The sequence below is a fragment of the Pteronotus mesoamericanus genome, unplaced genomic scaffold (genome assembly GCF_021234165.1).
Source record: "Pteronotus mesoamericanus isolate MK-2021 breed Mesoamerican mustached bat unplaced genomic scaffold, CSHL_Meso_final contig_124, whole genome shotgun sequence".
NCBI classification, from domain to species: domain Eukaryota; kingdom Metazoa; phylum Chordata; class Mammalia; order Chiroptera; family Mormoopidae; genus Pteronotus; species Pteronotus mesoamericanus.
The window spans coordinates 6,579,871-6,598,782 of NW_026555051.1; the positions used below are offsets into that span (position 1 = coordinate 6,579,871).

Consider the following 18,912-nt stretch of genomic DNA (forward strand, 5'->3'; position numbering starts at 1 on the left):
TGATTGCTGTGACTAGGTCTTTCAATACTATATTGAATAAGAATGGTGAAAGGAGACATCCCTGTCTTGTTCCTGATATTGAGAGAAATGGTTTTAGTTTTTGCCCATTGAACATATTGTTGACAGTGCGTTTTTCTTATATGGCCTTCACTAAGTTGAGGTATATTCAGTCTGTTACCACTTTGCTGATAGTTTTAATCATAAATGGGTTCTAGATTATGTAAAATGCTTTTTCTACATCTATTGATATTATCATGTGATTTTTATCTTTCATTTTGTTTATGTGGTGCATCACATTTATTGATCTGCTGATATTGCACCAAACTTGCATCTCCGGAATAAATTTTACTTTATTGTGGTGTATGATCTTTTTAATGCATGGTTGGATCTGGTGTGCAAATATTTTGTTGAGGATTTTAGTATTTACTTTCATCAGGCATACTGGCTAATAGTTTTCTTTGCAGTGTCTTTATCTGGTTGTGGAATTAGAATCAGGCTGACCTTGTAAAATATGCTTCGGAGTCTTCCCTTCTCTTGAATTTTTAGGAATAGTTTGAGAAGTTCTTAATTCTTCCTTGAATGTTAGGTAAAATTTGCCTGTTAAGCCATCTGGTTCAGGGCTTATGATTGTTTGAGGTTTTTTTGTAGGTTTTTTTTTTTTTAATTACTGATTCAATTTCATTCGTTGTAATCAGCCTATTCAGATTTTTGATTCTTCCTGATTCCATTTTGGAAAATTGTATGTTTCTAGAAATGTATTCATTTGGTCAAGATTGTCTGATTTGTTGGCACATAGTTGTTTGTAATATTTTCTTAAAATCTGTCATATTATTCTTGTGTTAGTTGTTACCTCTCCTCTTTCATTTCTGATTTTATTTATTGATGTCCTCTCTCTTTTTTCTTGGGGAGTCTGGTAAAAGGTTCATCAATTTTGTTTATCTTTACAAAGAACAAACGCCTGGATTTGTTGACCTTTAGAATTGTATTTTTTGGCTCCATGTCGTTTATTTTTGTTCTGACCCTTATTATTTCCCTTCTTCTACTCACTTTGGGCTTCGTTATTTTCTCTAGTTTAAGTGTAAAGTTATATTATTTTTTTGAGATTTTTATTGTTTCTTGATGTAGGCTTGTAATGCTATGAATTCTAGGAATTCTTCCTTAGGACTGTTTTTACTGTTTCCCTTAGATTTTGGGTTGTTGTGTTCTCATTTTCATTAGTTTTCAGGTATTTTTTATTTTTTAAAGATATGATTGTTAATTCATTTATTATTTAGTAACATGTTATTTAGCCCCTAAGCCTTTTTATGTCATTCAGGGTTTTTTTTTTATTGTGATTGATTTCTAGTTTCATATCTTTATGGTCAGAGTAGATGCTTGATATGATTTCAATCTTCTTAAATTTATTGTGAGTTTGTTTTGTGTCCTAATATGTGGTGTGTCCTAGAAAATGGTCCATGTGTACTTGAAAAGAATATATATATTCTGCTGTTATGGGGTGAAATGCTCTGAGGATATCAAGTAAATCCATCTGATCCAGTGTATCATTTAAGGCTGCTGTTTCCTTGTTGATTTTTTATCTGGAAGACCTATCTATTTATGCCAGTGGGGTGTTATAATCCCCTACTATGGCTGCATTACTGTGGATCTCTCACTTAATGTCCATTAAGATTTACTTTATATGTTTAGGCACTCTTATATTGGATGCATAAATATTTACAAGGATTTGGCCTGTCATCCCTTTATCATTATGTGGGGGGTTTTTTTTGGGGGGGGTCTCTTATTATAAGCTTTGTTTAAAGTCTATTTTGTCTGATATAAGTATTGCTACCTTAGCCTTTTTTTTCATTTATTTTCAAGATATATCTTTTTCAATCAATTTGCATTTATTCTGTGTGTATTTTTCATTCTGAGATGGGTCTCTTATAGACAGCCTATATATGGGTCTTGTTTTCTCATCCATTTAGCCCCCTCTATGTCTTTTGATTTAAGACCATTTAAGCCATTTACTTTTAAAGTGATTATTGATAAGTGTGCTTTTATTGCTATTTTATTCTTTATAACTCTGTTTCTCTGTTCTCCTCCTCCTCTTCCCTCTCCTTCTTCTGCTTCAAGAAATCCCTTTAAGATATCTTGTAATACTTGTTTGGTGGTGATGAACTTCTTTAGTGTTTTCTTGTCTGGGAAGCTCTTTATCTGATCATCAATTTTAAATGATACTTTTGCTGGGTAGAGTACTCTGGGTTGTAGGTCCTTGCTTTTCATCTCTTTGAATATTTCATGCCGATCCCTCTGGTGTCAAATGTTCCTTTGAAAAATTAGCTGACAGTCCTGTGGGAGCTCCTTTGTAGTTAACTAAATGTCTTTCTCTTGCTGCTTTTAGGATTCTCTCTTTGTCTTTAACCTTTGCCATCTTAATTATAGTATATCTTGGTGTGAGGCTCTTTGGATTCATCTTCTTTGGGACTCTCTGTGCTTTCAGGACTCGCATGCCTTTTTTCTTCTCTCAGGGAAGTTTTCAAATATGTTCAAATACATTCTTGATCCCTTGTTTTCTCTATTCCCCTTCTTATACTCCTATGATGCATATGTTGTTACACTTCATGTTGTTTCAAAGGTCCCTTAAACTATCCTCATTTTATTTTTGTTTGTTTGTTTGCTGCTCTGATTGTATGTCTTTTGTCACCTTCTTTTGCAAATTGCTGATTTAATCCTCTACTTCATCCAACCTATTGTTTATTCCTCCTGGTGTATTCTTCTTTATAGATATTATATTATTCATTTCTGAATGGTTATTCTATAATATTTCAATGTACACTTTCATGTTGTTGAAGTTCTAAGTTTCTTGAAGTTCACACTAAGTTCATTGAGCATCCTTATAACCATTTTTTTTTTAAAACTCTGTATCTGGTTAATTGCTTGTCTGTATTTCATTTAGTTCTTTCTCTGGAGATGTCTCTTATTATTATTATTTTTCATTGGGGGGATGTTTCTTTCTCCTCCCATTTTGGCTCCTTTTTTGTGGTGTTTTCTTTTTTTGTATGTGTCAGGTAGACCATCTCTGTCTCTCAGTCTTGGTCAGTTGGCCTTATAGGCGTTCTATGGGACGCAGTGGCTCAGTGTCCTGGATCACCTTACCTGGGTCCTCCAGGAATGTTCCTTGTATGGGTAATGTGAGCCCTCCTGTTGTAATTGAGTCTTGATTTATATTGCTCCATTTGTGTGCGAAGTCAACCCTCAGGCTTACTGACTGTGAGAAACCCCAACCGCAGTGTATGAGCTGCTACATATGTGCTGACCAATTCCGCTTTATGATCTCAGTAGAGTCTGGTGCCTGCTGAGATCAACCTTTGGATATGCTACTTGTGAAGCTAATTGGATACTGTTATAATGTTGTCTCAAGCTGGCCCCTGGATGTGTCTCTTTTCAGGCCTTTGGGAGAGATGCTAGTGCCAGTCAATGTTGACACTGCCTGTTACTGGCCCTGGGCAGCCTGTTTGGTGCTACAAACCAATCCACAGTTTGTGGCTGCCTCTGCTGGGCCTTGGTGTGCATGGGAAGCACTAAGCTGCATACCAAGGCTAGCTTTTACCAGCACTGAGCCTGGAGGAAGGTCAGCTCCCCAAGATATACCTCCAACTGTCTCCACCTACTGGCTGCCTGTTAGGCTCAGCCAGTGGAAGAGCCTCTGGCAGTGCTTGAGTTGTATGATATACACTCTCAGGGTGTCATCAAGTAGTTACGAGTGATGGTTACATGACAGATACAGATTCAAACTACGTGTCAGTGCTGGGTCTAAGGTCACTCAGCAAAAATCTTAGGTTATCCCAAATCTAGCTGCCCTACACTAGGTACCCACAGGTCTTTGTGGTAGAGCAGAGTCTCAGGGAGTCATCAGGGTGAGGCCAGCAGAGTTTTCAGGGCCATGTGAAGGGAAGGCCCTGAACCAGTCAATGGCATGAAAAGTAAAAATGATGCCTGTCCTAGAGCCACAAAAGTCTATCTGTTTTCAGATTCTGCCAGAGCCCAAACTCAGTAGAGCTCTGAGTCATGAGAATGGGGCTAGTGCTTCTCTTATAAAGGAGAGTCACCATTCAAGTTTGAGGGAAGATGGCGGGAGTGTTCCCTGTCCCACAACCACACAGTTCAGTCCATCTCTAGTTCTACTCAGACCTCCTGGGGAGACTGTCCTTGGCAGGGCAGGACCACCAGAAGTCAAGAGTTCAGATGGTGGAGCAAGCGGATCTGTGAGAGGGAGGCACCAATCATTTTCACGGAGAAGTGGGGAAGATAGCCCTGCCTCCAAGCCACACCAAAGTCACTGACACATCTGAATCTGCTCAGACATTTACACCATTGTTAATATAATGAGAATGGTTTGCATGATATCGATGTAACCTGGAAGCCAAGGAGAGTGGACTGGAATGTGCATATGTGAACAATGACAACTTCACTATACTAGTAAGTGAGGCTGGTAGATGCTGTTGAGTAAGCATGTGTACTCTGTGGAAACTATTCAGATAATTCAGAAGGCTCCAGCTATGGGAAACTAGGGATAGGCAGCTTCATTGTGACAACATGCCCACTCATGCATCATATCTCAAGCAGAGTTTTTTGTGAAATATCAAATCACCCAGGTGATTCAGCACCGCTACAATCCAGATTTGGCACCCTGCTACTTCTGGCTTCCCTAAACTAAAATCACCTTTGAAAGGGAAGAGATTTCAGTCAATGAGACTCAGGAAAATATGACAGGGCAGCTGATGGCAACTGGGAAAATTATGTGAGGTTCCGAGGTTCCAAGTTGTCTGCTTTAAAGGGCACTTAGGCATCATTGTCCTATGTACAATGTTTCTTGTACCTTGTTTCTCCTTCAGTGAATGCCTCTGTTTGCCATATTACATGCCTTGCTACCTTCTGCACAGATCTCATATACGTGTGCAAAATCTTAAAAGTATTTCTCTAGTATATACTTAATTAGGGAAATTAAATGTAAGTAAACTTAAGTCATTTTCTATGATATAACTTGATTAGACTTGTATGGGAAGGGTTTTTTTGTATTTATAAAAAATGCTGATTTTTATAGAGTAGAAGATATTCTGGCTTGATCTGGCGCACATTTATTAAATATTGTATATAGTAATGGTCTCCAAATAACTAATATTACTCAGATTAGTTATTCATATTACTTTTTATTATAAAGAATAATTTTTCTGCTTCTCCATATATTCATGAAATATCTTGTCGTAAACTGTTTTTATGTATCTCCTATTTAATAATATTTACATTAATTTAAGAAAAAAGTAAGCATTATTTTGATGAACTCGTGTTAAGAAAAAAATTCTATATTAAGACTGATATGCACACTTTTTAAGATTTGCCTTTAATTAATGGTATTATTTTCAAATATAAGAGAAAGTACAGAATTCTATGTTGCTTTTCAGTTCCTTTACTGCAGCCTTCATTCACAAATGTTATGGTACCTTCACTTGAATAATGTCCTGCTTTTATAGAACTGATAGAGACCTCAAATAATGAAATATCCAAACAAAAGCATTCACTGAAACAAACAACATGTTTAGAAACAACACAAATAGAATTTTCATAACATAAGCGTTTGTATAAATAAATACCTTGAACATGTGCACGTAAGGGTTCTAAGCAAATTATATATTTATGACAATTAATTACAAAAAGTTATATATTTATTTTACAACCCGGTAGTAAAGTGGGAGCTTCTGAGTTAGAAGGCCTGGTTAGTAATGGATCTGCCATTTGCTAAGATCTGTGGGAAGATTACATTGCCTAGTCTTTGAAGAGTAGATATTAAGCTAAATCCTTTAAACCAGTTTGTGGTGAGGCACCTGTGAACTGGAGTTGTGAATGTGTGTAGTGGTTCATTTAGCTATTTGAGTTTTTAGAACATAGAGTCTACTTGAGAGAGAAATTCCACCTGATTTTAAAGATTTCCAGTTTCTTATACACCTTAAAAAGGTCAATGTGCCTTTGCAAAAACAAAAATGTTTTTTTAAATTCTCTCTTAATTCATCATTTCAAAGACCAATTGTGATGCTAAAATGTTTCTAACTTTATATTATTTGAGTGCTGAATTGTTGTTTACCAGCTATTTCTGTGAATCGGTTCATTCTTTTATGATAGCAACCTGACATGAAGGAAGCTTATGGTGCCTCATTTTTGTATTTACATCTAATCTGAAAGTTTCAGGGACTATAACATGTTCATTGACAGTCTCTTCATGTCACGAAGGCCAATAGGCAATACTTCCCTTGTCCTCCATTAATGGAAATCAAATTGGATTATATTCTTCAATACCTCTGCAACCAAAATCTATGAGTTACACATAACATTATATAACTATAAAATATGTGTTATATAATTATAAATATACATGTGTATCTGTGGGTATAAATATATAACTATAATGTTACATATAGCTGTAAAATACATTTTAGGCACTCAGACATTGGTCAAATTGAAACAAAAATAATGTAAATTTATGTTGAAATATCTTATATAATAATTTTAATTATTTAACATAACTATGACATAATTATATATAAATTATATTTGTATAAATATTTAAAATAATTATATATTTAATTGTTACTATTATTTAGAAAACTATAAGTTAATAATGAGGCTCCCTGAGTATTTCAGTAGTTTACTGTACATAAATATCATTACACCAAAGATAAAAAGTCCCAGTTGATTTCTTGCTGAAACTATATTTTTAATAGCAAATTACTTAAAATCCCAGACATAATTTTTTTTTTATCTGTTATAATGGGCACCCTTCACTTTTCAGAGAGTTGTTAAAAGGATTAAATTAGGATGTGAGGGCGATCTGGCTGCGACATCTTTCATCCCATTGATCGCCAGGGTTGATTCGGCTGATCTGGCTGGCTAGGCGGGTGTCCCCTTCCTCCCTCACCGATCCATGTGCGTCCCTCCCGAAGCTGCGCGCTCGGTCGAAGAGGACGACCTTCCCAACTAGAGGAGAGGACCGGTCTTCAGTCAAGGGTATACGAGTAGCTGCGCTCCCCTGCTAGAACCTCCAAACAAGCTCTCAAGGTCCATTTGTAGGAGAACGTAGGGTAGTCAAGCTTCCAAGACTCCAGACACATCCAAATGAGGCGCTGCACGTGGCAGTCTGCCTTTCTTTAAAAAAAAAAAAAAAAAAAAAAAAAAAGAGGATTAAATTAGGTCGCGTAGGTATGAAACTAGGCAAATTACCTTGTTTGGGAAGAAATAATGCCAACAAAATTTTTTTAAATGTGTTAAGAATGATTCACCTCAGTTACTTTTGTGAAATAAAATATCTGAAAATTTTCCATTTTAATCTAACACTTAAATAAGAAATAAAACCTGAAATTTATTCAGTTATCTTTTTTATTTTTTATTTTTAAATATATTTTGTCAAATATGCCATTATAGTTGTCCCATTTTTTTCTCCCTTTTGTCCCCTCTACTTTGTACCCTGCTTCCCTCCAGTGCTTCCCTCTCTCTTAGTTCATGTCCATGTGTCATACTAATAAGTTCTTTGGCTTCTCCATTTCCAATACTATTCTTAACCTTTCCCTGTCTATTTTGCACCTACCAGTTATGCTTCTTATTCCTTGCACCTTTCCCCCAATTTCCCCTCTGCCCTTCCCTGCTGATGACCCTCCATGTGATCTACGTTTCTGTGAGTCTGTTCCTGTTCGAGTTGTTTGCTTAGTTTGGTTATTTTTTTGGTTTGTTTGTTTTTTAGATTCAGTTGTTGATAGTTATGGGTTTTTGTCATTTTACTGTTCAAGTTTTGATCTTCCTTTTCTTAGATAAGTCCCTTTAACATTTCATATAATAAGAGCTTGGTGATGATGAACTCCTTTAACTTGACCTTGTCTGGGAAGCACTTTATCTGCCTTTCCATTCTAAATGACAGCTTTGCTGGATAAAGTAATCTTGGATGTAGGTCCTTGCTTTTCATGACTTTGAATACTTCTTTCCAGCCCATTCTTGCTTATAAGGTTTCTTTTGAGAAGTCAGCTGATAGTCTAGTCTTGTGGGAACTCCTTTGTAGGTAACTCTCTGCTTTCCTCTTGCTGCTTTTAAGATTCCTTATCTTTAATTTTGAGTAATTTAATTATGATGTGTCTTAGTGTGTTCCTGCTTGGGTCCAATTTCTTTGGGACTCTTGGAGCTTCCTGGACTTCCTGAAAGTCTGTTTCCTTCACCAGACTGAGGAAGTTTTCCTTCATTATTTTTTTCAAATAAGTTTTCAATTTCTTGCTCTTCCTCTTCTCCTTCTGGCACCCCTATGATTCGGATGTTAGAACATTTTAAGTTGTCCCAGAGGTTTCTAAGCCTCATTTTTCTGAATTCTTATTTCTTCATTCTGTTCCAGTTGAATGTTTATTTCTTCCTTCTGTTCCAAATCATTGACGTGAGTTCCAGTTTCCTTCCCTACCCTGTTCGTTCACTGTATATGTTTCTTCATTTCATTTTGCGTAGCCTTTGCTTCTTCTATTTTGTGGCCATACTCAATCATTTCTGTGAACACCTTGATTACCAGTGTTTTGAACTCTGCATCTGGTAGGTTGGCTATCTCCTCATAGCTTAGTTCTTTTTCTGGAGTTTTTCTCTGTTCTTTCATTTGGGTCATATTTCTTTGTCTTGGTGCACCTGTTAATGTGGTAATGGGTGGAGCCTTAGGTATTGGCCAGAACAGAGCAACCCACTTCTCTGTGTTGTGGCTCTGTGTGTGGGGGAGGGGTCAGAGAGGGAACAATGCTGCTTGCTGGGCTCTTCTTCTGCTTTTAGTCATTTCCCCCACTACCCACAAGTAAATTGGGTCCTTCTGGTGTTGACTCCTGGGCGAGTGGTATCTTCTCAGACCATGTGTTTCTCTCCAGAAAACTCTCCTGTGAGTCTGGGAGTTTCTTGACAGATTTTTATAGCCAGAGGTTTTGAGGCTTTAGTTTCCTGTGCAGGAAGCCTGGGTTGCGTGGTCTGTCTCATTCCCCAGTTGTTCCTCCTGGTTTATCTGCACTCTAATGTGCGACTGCTCATTCCATCAGGTGCCTCCTAGACTGCCCATTGGTCACTTTGCTGCAAATCCCCTCTGCCTAGGCTCCCCATAGCTGCTCCTCCTACTAATCTGGATGAATGTTTCTTTAACTCATTGGTTGTTGGACTTCCATATAGTTCGATTTTCTGGCAGTTCTGATTATTTTTTTGTTTTAAATTTTATTGTTGTCCTTCTTTGGGTTATGCAAGGAAGCAAAGCAGTATCTTCCAATGCCTCCATCTTGTCCGGATGTGACTATTCAGTTATCTTTTTTAAAATTTCTGAGTTGATAGCTATTTGATGCATGTGATTAAAGCAGCTAGTCATGTGCCAATGTCTTATTTTTCAGTTCGTGCTAAAAAGTAGTCAAAAATGTTTTATTTTACATCTAATCATAAATTGGTAGATCTTGCAATTATGTTGCTTTTTAAATCTGTAATATAATAGATGTTTTATTAGAATATTAATATATTTTATAAATGTAATATATTTTGATGTTGTTAAAATGCCATATTATCCATTATATTCAATTACAAAAGAATTTGGCTCTTGAAAAATATATGCATCCTTGTAAGATGTGATTAATGCCTGCTATTTTTAGGGGTGTAATTTTGGGAGCAATTTTCCATAAAACTGCTTAAACTTTTACCTTTTAAAATTGAAATAATTTGGCATGATATTCATTTAACCAAATTACTGTGCTAACAGCAATTCCTCTTTCTAAAGAGTTTTCAAAGATATGGTGGGTATGTGCCTCTCACCAACCTCTAGTATTTATCATTTGACCAATGATTGTCTTCCTGTACAGAGGGCATGCAGTATAACACTTGTTGGTAGTGGCCTTTCTCTATGGCCCCAAACATTGCTAACAGGGATGGAAAATTAAGTACAGGCAATTTCCTCCAGGAGAAGAACAACTTTTAAAAGTTATTATTCAATTCTTCTTTTAACCAATCAATGAAAATAAAATGAACAAGTCATTTGTTTTTTCATTAAAAAATATTATGAGCATACTATGTATAAGATGCTAACAGGTGAATCATATTCAAGTACTCAAGGTTAAAATGATCTTCAAGCAAAGTGGATTAGGGGAAAGGTTTCTGCAGAGTGGGAAAAGTGGGAAAAAGTATTATGAGTGCTTCAGTTAGGAACATTAAGGAATTGTTGATAGAGAAAACAGATTAAAATTACGCATCTAAGCAAAGTCATAGGCTGAGACAATTGTGAATGATTCTAATAAAGGATGTTTCATGAAGTCATGAGATTGTTTGAATTCAAGGAGGGAACTTGGAGAAACAAAAGCAATTGAGGAATAATTTATGGGAAAATATAATTAGGTGTTTAGAAGAATAAAATGAAACAGAAAATTAGCACAATAAAGAGAGAGTTAGGATATTTGAGAGAACACCTTTTCCTCAACAGTAAAATGAAGAAGAAAGGAAAAGCATTGGGTCTGAGAAGTCAGCAGAGTGAAAGGAAGGGACAGAATGCTTGTCTCTTTGCATTCACAGATAGATAAAAATCTAAGTACAGTTGGGAAGAGTATAATTTCATCAGAATCTCCTGAAAGTTGTGACTTTCTTCCTAGCAAATGCAAATGATTTGTACAAAACCTTCTACATCTTCTCTCAAATGATTAATGAATTTTGTGAAGTTCATCCAGAGACTCTAGGTTAAGACAACTTTGAAAAAAAAAAAACTATCTTCAATAGCAACTTCAGTAAGTTTCAAGGATCAAACATATGTAAGCTTAGATGATGAAATACTGCCCTCTTTGTTCTGATCCTACCTTATCCACAATAACTTTGTGTTTTCTCCTTACTTATGATTAATTTCTTTTATTAACTTCAATCAGATGTTTATTGTCAAAAAATACAGCCTCCCCCAAGAGTTTTAAAGGGAGATAATATCCAGAGTCTAAACAAGATATTTGCTTTTATGACTTTTACCAGCTAGTTGAAAACCCAATGTGATACCTTAATAAAGGGCATGTCCTTGGTGCTGACAATTTATTAGAGTTTGACTTGATTGGGGCTTGTATGGCTGAACATAAAACTTCAAGCTTCTTGTAATAAAAGAATTGATTCAAAGTAAATATTTTAAAAACATGTCATATACTAATGCATAAGTAATGTTTACAAATAGTTTATAAGAGAATCATTTGGTATTGATAATTTTCATTTCTCCCCCCAAATAAATAACTCATGTAATAACGAAGACAACTTCCCTTAAGCAGGAAAAAAAACCCAAAACCCCAACAAAAATAAAATCATGCTTTCATGCCATAGTCATAATATTATTTTTAGTGAGGAAAATACCAGGGTTATTCCTCACCCTATGGCTGCAGATCCTGTGGGAAAACTGTGGCTAAGTCTGAAAGGAACTATACCAATGGCTTTTGTGCTATCGTACAAAAACTTGGTCTGCTGTGGCCAGAGCCATGGGCAGTATGACAGCAATGGCAGTGTCCTTTCCTTTGGCTACATCTCAACTTCTACTTCAAGTTGATGAGAAAATAACATCCAAAACTACATATTGGTGTTCCTAGAGATCATTAAAGAAGAAGGCCTCGTGGCCCCATGTCTAGAGTGGTTTCCAGTTATCTCCAGTTTCTGCTGCTCCAATTTTGTCCATTTCTACACCTTTAATAGCCTCAAAGCTGTCTGGGTCAAAGGTCAACGTTCTACTACTGGAAAAGAGCTTGGTTATTGAATTTGCTACAGGAGTGGTGAAGGTGTTGCCGACAACTCCAGTTTGGGTGGTAAAAACCAGATGGAAGCTCCAAGGGGCAAAATTTAGGAATGAAGACATTGTACCAACCAGATACAAAGGTATTGATGTTTTTCACCAGATCATTTGAGATGAAGGAATCTTGTCTTAGTGGAATGGCATGTTTCCCTCCTTACTCTTGGTCTTTAATCCTGTTATCTAATTCATATTCTGTGACAGTTTGAAATGGCACCTTTTCAAGAAATAAATGAAGCTTTCTTCTTTGGATGTGTTCATTGTTGGTGTAGTGGCCAAAGTAATTGCCAGCACAGCCACCTGTCCCATTCACACAGTATGGTCAATTTTGAGGTTTGGACATCAGAGACTCAACCCAGAAAACAGAACGCTGGGGAGGCTTCTCAATATTCTCTATCTTCTTCACCAGCGGGTAAGGTGATTTGGAATAATGGAACTCTGCAAAGGCCCTGAAGCCAAACTGCTGCTCTCATGTTCTTTGTGGGTAAGATACTGATGGCTGTAGCCTTCACAGTTGTGAGGCTGAAGAGTACACACAAGCATTGAGACCCCTTACCCTGCAGAGTGAGAAAAGGTGCTCAAGATGGGAGTTTCCTTCTGTGCGAAGAGAAGTGATCCTTTCTTTATTCTTGCTCTTTCTACTGTGAATTTTGGCCCAAAAGCATTTAAGGGTAAACAAGAAGCATAGCCAGCTGAACCTGTCAACTTAATTTTTATGATGGTTGGTGGAATCTCGTGAGGGAGGTTGGACTAATGGTCATATGAAAAGAAAGCATTATTGAAAACCTAAAATTGAAAGATAGTGGGGGTTAATTAATTTTCTTAAGGAGAATAGACTATTGTTATTATGTGTAATCTTTTCCAGTTAAAATCTTTCTTAAATTTACCAGCTGTTCTCTCTCCCTGAATTCCCCAGGTTCTAGGACAAATTTAATACAATGAAATCCTCCTCATATACTTTTTATGTCTTATTTACTATTAATATCAAGAATGACTATATGTATGAAAATTAATTAATATGAGCAGAATGGCCAGTGGTTCTTGTTTAGAACACTAATCCCAGGAATGTCTCATTTCTTAACCAATAACTATATACTTAAAATAGAAGGCATTAAGAACATTATTTTAAATGAAATGGGAAAAGCTATATAGATAGTCCTAAAAACTGCTGGGATTTACACCTTTGACAACATTGAAAAAAATGAGTTCTGTGATTTTTCTTTTTGCTCAACGTTGTCCTCTTTTTAGGGAAAGTTTCTTTGTGCAGCCTTTCTCATTTGTCTTAAGGCAATTTCCAAAGAGCAAAACCCGAGAGAAGGATTTGTGTGCATGCAAATGATTTACTAAAGAGGTGCTTCCAGATGAAACCTGTAATGCAGTAAGAAAAGCAGACAGGAAGGGGAAGAATCCAAGAAGTGATTTCAGCCCCAGTTTTAGACTCAGCCAGATTCATAGGGGAACTCTGGACTATATATTAAACTTCAAATTTTGTCCCAACAAACTTTGAGGCAAGAGAGTAGGACTGTAATAGTCCTGCTTCAGCATAGCTCATTCATTTTCTAAAGCCCATGATTGGGAGGTAGGTGTTGATAAACTCCAAGGCATTAGAGATATCCAACCCCCACAAAGCATTTGCAGTAGTCCTCGTGCAGACCTAGAAATAGTGTTGTAACATTGATAATAATATCCAAAGAATATTATACTTGGTAATATTTTTTACTCTAAAATAAAGTATGATATTAATATAGTCACTGTAGCTTTCTTTTACAGAAGAATTAGATAAGTTAAACTTTTTCATCTTTTTAATTTTTTTATTTTTTAAAAAGTTTAACCTTCGTTGTATTTTTCTCATTACCAGCTAGTCCTCTTGTACTCCCCTGACCCCTACAATCACTGCACTGTTGCCCATGTCCATAAGCCCTTTTTCCTTTTTGCTCAATCCCTCCACCCCAGTAGCTGTCGTTCTGCTCTCCATCTATGAGTCTGTGTCTGACTTATTTCTTCTTTCTTTTAATTTTTTTAACTGAGGTGTGGCAACACCATTATGTTAGATTCACGTGTACAACAACGATTCAATATTTCTGTTGATTGTGAACTGGTGGTGAAATAAGTCTAGTTAACATATGTCAAAGTAAAGTTACAGATTTTTTTCTTGTGATGAGAACTTTTAAGATTTAGTTTCTTAGCAACTTTTAAATATGTAATATGTTTTGTTAGCTATAGTCACCATGCTATACATTACATCTCCATGAATTAATTTTTTAACTGGAACTTTTGACTCCTCTCACTCATTTTGCTTGTCCCTGGCCTCTGGCAACCACCAATGAGTTCTCTCTGTACATGAGCTTGGCTTTTTTTGTTTTGTTTTGTTTTTTAGATTCCATATACAATTGAAATAATACAGTATTTGTCTTTCTCTGTCTGACTTATTTCACTTTGAGTGATGCCTTCAAGGTCCACTGTGCTGTCTCAAATGGCAAGATTTCATTTTTTAAAAAAAAAATTTTAGGCCAAATGTTATTCCATTGTGTATATGTTTATACCACATTTTCTTATATTTATAAATAAAATACTTCTCTTGTAAGTTACATATAGTTGGGTCTAGCCTTTTTATAAAGCTTTTATTTATTTATTTTTGGACAAGGGAGAAGGGAGGGAGAAAGAGAGGGAAACATCAATGTGTGGTTGCCTCTTGTGCACCCCCTACTGGGGACCTGGTCCACAACCCAGGCATGTGCCCTGACTGGGATTCGAACTGGTGACCCTTTGGTTCACAAGCCAGCAGTCAATCCACTGAGCCACACCAGCCAGGGCAGGTCTAGCATTTGTTTTTCAATCTGGCAATATCTGTTTATAATGAGGGTACTTACATTAATAGCTTTCAGTGTGAATATTGATATGGTTAGGTAAATATAGTATCTTGCTATATATTTATTGTTTATATCATCTGTTCTCTGTTACCTTTTCTACCCCACTGCCACCTTTTGAATTAAATGAATATATTTTTAAAAATTTTATTTAAATTTTTTTTCAAATACATTTGTCTCTGCCTACCCTCCACCACTTTCTCTTGCCCCCTCCCTCCTTCCCTCCCTCAGCTCTTCCCCTTTGGTTTTGTCCATGAGTCCTTGCTATATGTTCTTTGACTTTCCCCTTCCCTTCCTTTTCCCTGCCCCCCCCCTTCCTTCCCTCTTGTCTCTGTTGGTTTCTTTTCCTTTCAGTGTTGCTGGTCTTTTTTTCCTTGCATCTTTGTATCATTGGTAAGGTTCCACTTATAGGTGAGATCATATGGTATTTGTCTTTCGCCCCCTGGCTTATTTCGCTTAGCATAATGCTCTCCAGTTCCATCCATGCTGTCGCGAAGTGTAGTAGTTCTTTTTTTCTTTCTCCTGCATAGTATTCCATTGTGTATATGTACCATAATTTTTTGATCCAATCATCTACTTATGGGCATTTAGGCTGCTTCCAACACTTGGCTATTGTAAATTGAGCTGCTATGAACATTGGGATGCATAGGTTCTTTTGTATTGACGTTTGGTGTTCTTAGGGTATAGTCCAAGCTTTCATTTTATCTCCATTGTTAAATTATTAGCTACAACCCATTATTTCAGTGGTTGCTATAGGACTTTAGTCTACATATTTAATTCATTGCAGTCTAGTTTTAAGTGATATTACACTACTTCACTATAAAGTGAATTTTAACTTTTGGGTTATTATATTTTCATTCCTATAAATATTCTTGAGCTTTGCTTAAGGATGTAGGTCAGTTACTTGGGGTCTTGGTTTTAAATGTTATATATTTTTAGTAATATGCTTAATTTAGTATTATACTATTACGTTTTATTCCCTTTATTACCAACATTGTTAGTGATATTATATTACATTATGTTATATATTATAATCTTTTACTTTGTGTTCCTAAATTCAATTGCTGGTTCTACCCATATTTGGACTTTTCTTTTAGCTTACTTCAATCATGTACAAAGTCTATTTTAATCTTCTCAAATGTTTAAAATCCAACAACTCTTCTTTAAAAGCAATCGACATGACTGCAATAGTTTGAGATCACATTGCTTCTTACCTGGTGAAGTGTTATAACCTTTGTACCAGTTTGTCTTCTCATTTGCTCATTCTTAGTCTATAAACTTTAAATTAATGTTGAGATTCAAAGTCTGACTGTAAATCAGTGGTAGATCATGTGATATGTGAAGATCAAAGTATTTTAAGGACATAGTGTTAAATGGATCTGTTTGCCCTGCGGAGCTCCTTGTATAATGGAGAAACAACTGTAAGAAAAGAATGAAGAAATGGGAAGGTAAATTGGTAGGGAAAAAAGAGAATCTTGAAGATTAGTTGAAGTGAATACAGGGATTTATATGTAAGATTTGTGCATAATACCAACAGGGATGAACAAAGCAAGAGCTGATAAGTGGGCCAGAAGGACTCCTGATTCTTAGGGGGAAAGAAGATGCCTCCTGAAGAAAATCTCCTTAAATATGGCCTTTTTTTTTTTTTTTTTTTTTTTGCAGGTCCTTAATCTGTTCAACTTCATGGTGATTTGCATATAGTGAGGGTTCAAATGGCTTAACCAAAAAGATAAATGACTAAAGATGAGTGAATAAGCAGATTCCCCATCATTTAAGTGAGACATTTTTGCTTGTGTCTTATTTCACTGAAACCAAGATCTAACATTTTCCCCCTTATTAGTGCAATAAAGAGAATTAAAGTTCTCAAGGGAGAGCATTTCTAGAATAGGGTTGTTGAAAAATTAAGGTCATTGCCCTGAAGTGAAGGAGATAAAATATGCATAACTTGAAGACTGACAGGAAAAAGAATTGAAATGGCTGAAGGCATCTAAAGTAACATGACATTTACACAGTGGCAATGTAAATTTACGTGGCACGTCATAGGATTCATTTAAGTTGGAACATTTGTTTCCAAAATATTTTCATTCGAAATACTGAATGTCTATGATAATTGTAGAAATTAAAAGGTGATATTAGCAAATCTATTTTATCAGAACTAATGTATGGTATTCTTAAAGTTCCAAATTAAATCAGAAATATTCATGCTCTCCCAAGATTGCAGTAGCCCTATGATCTGATGACATTCTAAAGCTTTGGATATGTTATCACATGTTTTTTGTTTTTGTTGCTGTTTAATCCTAACTTGAGGACCTGCTTATTAATTTCAGAGAGAGGGGAAGGGATAGAGAAAGAGAGAGGGAGAAAAACGTTAATTGATGCAAGAGAAACATCATCAATGTTGACTCCTGTACACGCCCGAACTGGGGATTGAACCCTCAACCCAGGCACATGCCCTGACTAGGAATCAAACCCGCAACCTTTTGGTTTACACAATGACGCACCAACCAACTGAGCTACACCAGTCTAGGCAATCACATGTTTTTATTCATACAAAATCAATTTGAGTATTAAAACAATTTCCAATTGGATACTGAATATAAAAAATATCTTTTGGGATTTCCAGTTAAAGTAGAAGTATCCTTTTCCCCTAACTTACCTAACATATGTAAACACTTTCCAATCCATTGTCCATGTATGAGATAGGTTTTTCTTTGCTTAAGTCATTATTCAACCTTTGAAGAGAAATTGTCCTTGAACAGCTTTGAGAAGATACTTCTTTTTCCTTAAATGCACTTCTTTTCCTTCCTGTCATGACAACACATCCAATCTTGAAGATTTAACTCAGCAATGACCTCTTCATAAACCTAAAACCCTGGTAAAATTAATCACCATTCTTTTGCTGCCCCACTGTGTCTTCTGCAAATATTTTTCACAGTAATGTTTTTAGCCTTTTGGTTCTTGCTTTCAGGGTGGAAACATTCATTCCTCAGCTGCTTGCAGTGTTGCCTGCTAAAACTCAGAGCTGGGTCACTCCCTGTGGACTGACCTCAGCTGCATCACCCAAAGTTACAGCCTTATCCGCTTATATCCTCTATCTAATGATTTGACAATGTGGTGGTATAGACACTTAGACACTGCCTTACTTGAAAGAAAAAGAAAGTCTAAAAAGACATCCTAGCCCAAGACCTTTTCAAGGGAGCCACTGAGTCCTCTGTAGCAGCTGGATCCCAGTTAGAGTTCTCCCTCTGACCAGTCCTGCTCCCTTTATCCCTTCAGGGCTCAAAGTACTGCCCAATGAAGTTCCTGCTTGCAAATGTCAGAGCCTGTCAGAGTCTCAGAGTCAGTTTTCTGGGGAATCCAGTCCAAGATGTCCTGTTTCTTAACCAAAAAATTTAGTGATCTCAGGCTGCCCACAGAATGAGAAAGAGACTTATATTTACCTATAAACTATGATAGGTGATTTACATCCCACATTTCCTCTAATCCTTTTAATAAATCTGAGGTACAGGCTCTTCCAAATAGTTGTTCCTATTTTCAATTGATTGAGCATTGTTTAGGTTTCCAGGCTGTGAATTCATATCCAAAATATAGGTTTTATGTCACTATTTAAACCTTTAAAACTGAGGCATACTCCTTTTCTTTAAATTTTATTTTTTAGTTACAGTTTACATTCAACATTGTTCAACATTATTACAATACTGTTGACTATATCCCTTGTGTTTTACTTTACATCTCCCTGACTATTTTACAACTATCAATTTGTACATCTTAATTCCTTGACATTTTTCACCCGGTCCCCAAAATCCCCCTTCCCTTCTGGTATCCATCAGTCTATTCTCTGCGCCTATGAGTCTGTTTGTACTTTATTTGTTTATTCTCCTTTTTAACAACCACAATTTATAGGGCAGTTTTTTTCTTCAAAACAGATTAATTTCCCTGATAATGCCATCAAATTCCTAAACTTATATCTTATCATCTTTTCTGTATACATTGCTGTGCATAATCAAATAGACCTTTGATTTACAAAATCATAATTTTTTAATATCTGTTTTTGCTACTAATGTTTCATCAGGGAGACTCTTATCATATTTTGACTTTATATTCTTGAACAAACCTCTGGCCTTCTCTTGAATTAACTTCAGACAAATAGACATCCAACATTTATGTTCATCTTTTAGTCATAACAGTAAGCCTTTCTATTGGGGAAAAAAGCTGAAATATGCTGCCATCACT

At 36.1% G+C, this 18,912-nt stretch overlaps 1 pseudogene; it reads left to right on the plus strand.

The window, feature by feature from the left end:
- Window positions 1-11,458: 11,458 nt before the first annotated feature.
- Window positions 11,459-12,358, plus strand: LOC129082084 (peroxisomal membrane protein PMP34-like; annotated as a pseudogene).
- The last annotated feature ends 6,554 nt before the right edge of the window (window positions 12,359-18,912 follow it).